The sequence below is a fragment of the Chanos chanos genome, chromosome 11 (assembly GCF_902362185.1).
Source record: "Chanos chanos chromosome 11, fChaCha1.1, whole genome shotgun sequence".
Classification (NCBI taxonomy): domain Eukaryota; kingdom Metazoa; phylum Chordata; class Actinopteri; order Gonorynchiformes; family Chanidae; genus Chanos; species Chanos chanos.
Genome location: NC_044505.1, coordinates 1,417,501 through 1,422,500, shown reverse-complemented (window position 1 = coordinate 1,422,500; position 5,000 = coordinate 1,417,501). Strand labels below are relative to the sequence as shown.

The following is a 5,000-nucleotide window of genomic DNA, read 5'->3' as shown; positions in this document are numbered from 1 at the left end:
GTGTGTGTGTGTGTGTGTGTTGTGACGGTAGTGGGACTATTTTTATTTTACAGTTCGGGCGCCAGGTGAAATCCACCACCACTCAGACAGAGTAGTTAGAAATAAAAATATTATAATAATAAATGTTATTAATGCCGGCCTAAGTTACAGTGAACCAAACACAAGCACAGTTATTCAATTATTTATTTATTTGACTAAAGAAAATAAGTCCTGACCACAAACTTCCAAAAGAAACAATTTCAAACAATCACGTTCAAAATAATACACATAATATTACGGCAATCCGACTTTTAAAATTGCCGTAACAAAATAACTTTCAACACAATTTTCAATACATCAACAATAAAAGGGCAACCCGGGCGCCTTAGGAAAATAACAAGAAAATAAAACAAAACTGAAATAAACGGAGAACAGAAGCGCTATCCCTAGGTAAAAAAAAAAACTCTTTCGGAAGGAAAAGAAAAACCCCAAGCCGTAGCCCAAGGTTACGGCTTCTAAAGAGCGGTCATTATGGAACCGGACTTTAAAAAGGAAGATTTGTCTCACCGCCGCCGTGTCACCTGCTACATACGATTACAAAAAAAAAAATCACAATAAAATCGTAAGCAGGAATTGACAACGACTTACCGGTGGAACTTGTTCTGGTTCAAAAAAACCTCCGAATGGAGGAAAAGAAAACCTCGCTCTCGCTCTCTCTCAAAAAAAACCAAGCGCGTCCTAACAGCGCAGATACCTTGAGGTGTTCTAAACGCACAAGCGCGACACACCAGGCAGAGGAAGTGGAGGAGAGAGCGCAATGTTACCTGGGCCAGGTATTTATAAACACGGATCATGACCCGTATGCAGACGCCATGTTTTTAAAAAAGAATATTTTATTATAAGGGACATGGCTCTTATTGCCACACTCTCCTCCCCCTTGGAAAAAGAGCAAATGGACCACCCATAATAAAAGACTGATAATGTGAATAGGTGTATAACACCTAATGGCAAAAAGGACAATAAGAACAACTTTTCTTTGAGGACATCCAGATCTAAAATCCAAGGAATTCCTCAGCATCATCTGGTTCGCAAAATATTTTCATAAGTTGTTCTCTCTCTCTGCGATCAACATCCGCAGCAGTGGGAAAGCATTGCTTAAGGCGGCTAACATGGACTGTACGCAAGTCCTCTCCAGAGTCCTCCTTTACAATTTGATAATTAACAGGACCTAGCTTCGCCACAATGCGGTAGGGACCTACCCACTTAGGAGCTAGCTTGGCAGTGAAACTACGTGAAGCTTGAGACAGGGGATATGCTCTCATCCACACTCTCTCATTTTTTTCATATGTGACCTCGCGACGAGTTTTGTCATAGTTTCTTTTCTGCCTTTCCTTTGCCTTCTCTAAGTTTTTGGCTACCAGCCCCCGAAGATCTTCAAGATCTCGCAAACCTCTGTGATGCGACAGAGGCTGTAGTACTCTATCAAAGGGTCCCATTAGTTTACCTCTCAGGAGTAACTCGGCAGGGGAATAGCCCGTGGACTCCTGAACAGCAGTGTTTATTGCAAACCGCAGTTCAGGGAGGTGCTTGTCCCATAGTTTATGCCGGTCACCCACATAAGAACTCAACATTGACTTAAGAGTACGGTTCACCCTCTCAGTGAGGTTGGTTTGGGGGTGATAAGCAGTTGTTAATTTCTGTACCACACCCCAGCGATCATAAAAATTTTTCATGATTTCAGACACAAATTGTGGCCCACGGTCTGACAAAATATGCTTTGGGACACCCCAGCGAGTGAAAATGTCCTTCTGCAGACACCTACTAATTGCCTCAGCAGTGGCTTTACGCAGTGGGAACAATTCAACCCACTTGGAGTAATAATCCACCACTACAAGTAACTGGGTGTTTCCTAGAGAACTCTGTGGTAAGGGACCCATGAGATCAAGACCGAGCATCTCCCATGGCTCTGAGACTTCAGTCTGCTGCAAGTAACCAGCAGGCTTCACAGATTCTGGCTTATAGGTCTGGCAAATGTGACAGGACTGGACATAGTCTCCTACATCCTTCCACATCTTTGGCCAGTATGCCACATCCATTATTCTTTTCAATGTTTTGTAACGTCCCAAATGACCACTTAGTGGACTGTCATGGTAGGCTCTGAGCACAGTGTCACGCAAAGCCCTAGGGACAAAAATCTGATAATGTGTACCTTGCTGAGGGTGCTCAGTTTTCCGATACACTTTATCCTCCAGAATTGCATATCCTAATGCACACTGACCCGGGGTGTTCTCTGCCTCGGTCACCATTCTGTATAGCCCCTGACTTTCAGGGTCTTCCTGTTGAGCTTTCCAAACAGCATCATCTGACAAGGGAAATGGAACAACCTTGTCCTGATTTGCACTACACAAAGCCAAAGAACTCTCTTCACCAGTGCAGGCTGCACGGGAGAGTGCATCAGGGGCAGAGTTAAGCTTGCCTTTCCTGTACTCTATGGTGAAGCAGAACTCCTGGAGACGCAAAGCCCACCTGACCAAACGAGAGTTTGCTTTAGTGGTGTTGAATACCCAGAGAAGAGAAGAGTGGTCTGTCACTACTACAAAAGGTTTCCCCTCTAAGTAGTGCCTCCATCTCTCCAGCGCCCATACTACCGCTAAACACTCACGTTCAGTGGTAGAGTAGTTCTTTTCTGCACCAGAGAGAGACCGGCTTGCGTATGCCAACACTTCCTCATCAGACAACGCTGATGACCTCTGAGCAAGAACAGCACCTAGACCCATGGCACTTGCATCTGTGTAAACAATAAATGTATATTCATGATTAGGATGGCCAAGAATGGGAGGAGCAGTCAGGTGTTGTTTAAGGGCGTCAAACGACCTTTGACACTCTGCAGTCCATTGAAATTTTACCCCCTTTCTTTTTAAAGCATTCAAAGGCTCAGCAATCACAGAAAAATTAGGAACATACCTATGGTACCACCCAGCTAAGCCAAGGAAGCGCTGGACCTCCTTCAGATTGGTGGGTACAGGATATGTTTTCACTGCATTCGTTTTCTCAGAGTCTGCTCTCACTCCTTCTTTGCTCACAACATGCCCTAGAAACTTAATTTCTGGCATGCAGAAGTGACACTTTTTTAACTTAAGAGTAAGTCCTGCATCTTTGAGACAGTTGAACACAGTCTGAATGTCTATAAAGTGTTGGTCAAGGTTAGCGGAGTATATGATTATGTCATCTAGATATACCAGACAACATTTTCCGAGGCAGCTTTGAAGAACCCTGTTCATGAGCCGCTGGAAAGTAGCAGGTGCATTTTTCAACCCAAATGGCATTTTTCTGAAAGAATATAAGCCAAATGGAGTGACAAATGCAGTAATGGGTCGACTGTCAGGATCCATCTCTACCTGCCAGTAGCCGCTATTTAGGTCAAGAGAGGTGAACACTGCCGACCCTGCCAGAGACTCCAAGATCTCATTTACAGTGGGCAACGGAAATGAATCCCGCTCAGTATAAGCATTTACCCGTCGATAGTCAACACAAAATCTGGTGCTGCCATCCTTTTTGGGTACCATAACAACAGGTGAGGCCCAGGGAGAATGGGAAGGCTCTATGATGCCTTGCCTTAACATATCCTCAATTTGAGCCTTTACCTCCTGACGCTTGTGGACAGGCAAACGGTATGGCTTTTGTGTCACCACAACATCACCCTTTAAAGTTATTTTGTGCTTCAGCAGGGAGGTGTGACCGAGACTGGTGGTACATACCTCTGGGTTTTCCCGCAGTAGACGGTGTAACCTCCCTGCATTCTCACCATTTAAACTACTTTGGCTTACAGCTGCTTGTAGTAGGGACTGCAGCTCCTCAGCAGGTGTAGACCTACTGGGTTCGGGCAGAGTGGAAAGAGGAGGCACAGAGGTTATTATAGTAGTAGGAATAGTTGCGGCTGGAGAGAGTGGCGGCTGAATACCCCAACTATCATAAAATTCATCAGCAGAGGCAAATCTGATGGACTCAGATGAACAAACAAGGGGAGGTGGCAAAGACGTCATAAGTGAAGCAGCAGTGGTAGTAGGAGAAGAATAAATACCCCAGCTATCACCAGGTCTTGCCAAAACTTGGAAAGGGAAGACTCTACCCTGTTTGTCACCTAAAATCGAATAGGCTTGATCTCTCACATTAAGCTGCATCCCACTGACTGAGATGAAATCCAGTCCAAGGACCAGAGGATAGGCGAGGACATTAGCAGCAAGCACTGCTGTCAGAACACTCCAACTATGGCCATGCATACCATACTCTAATGCCTTACAACCGACAGGATGAGTATTTGTGCCATTTGCAAGGTACAGAGGCCCTTCACTCCATGACTCTAATTTCTCATGTGGAGCTTTAATTTTGTTCCACAAATCAAAACTCATTAAGCTGTAGGTGGCGCCAGTGTCCACCAGTGCCTTGCCCTGGCAACGTCTAACAGCCACTGGCACAGCCAGTTGCTTTAAAACTACCACTGGACCAGAATGAGGAGGGAGTATGGAGGTTGTCTTAGGTTTAAAAACAGGCTGAGTCTTAGAGAAAGATTGACTATGACTTGTGACTGTAGAAACAGTACCCTTAGCAGGATTAGCTTGACGAGGGCCAGAACTTTTCCCAGACTGATATAGACCCTGGGACCGGAATTGTGGACAGCTCCCAGGAGGATGGGCACCCTGGCATCGCCAACACAGGAGAGGCATAGATTGTTTAAAGTCAGCTTTTTGACTTCTCTTAGATGTTTCCGAGATCTGGACAGATGGTTCAGCCTTAGGAACTTTAGCCATAAGGACCTTTTGCTCATACATCTTTTGATGTAGTAGATCTTTCTCTAACTGTTGCCCAAGTCTAACAATTTCTTCCACAGTGTGCGCGCGTCCACGCAGTTGGCTAACTAACTGTGGATTCATTGTTTTATAAAGCATTTTAACAATCTCATCCTCCATTGCTTCAGGCTTCCATCTCTTGTACAAGGCCTGAAAGGAAAAGGTGAAGTCCCT

At 44.9% G+C, this 5,000-nt stretch overlaps 1 protein-coding gene across 1 annotated transcript in view; it reads left to right on the top strand.

Annotated features, from left to right (window-relative positions):
• Positions 1-5,000, top strand: part of trim2a (tripartite motif containing 2a) — a 41,352-nt gene that overhangs the window by 24,017 nt on the left and 12,335 nt on the right. The window lies entirely within an intron of this gene.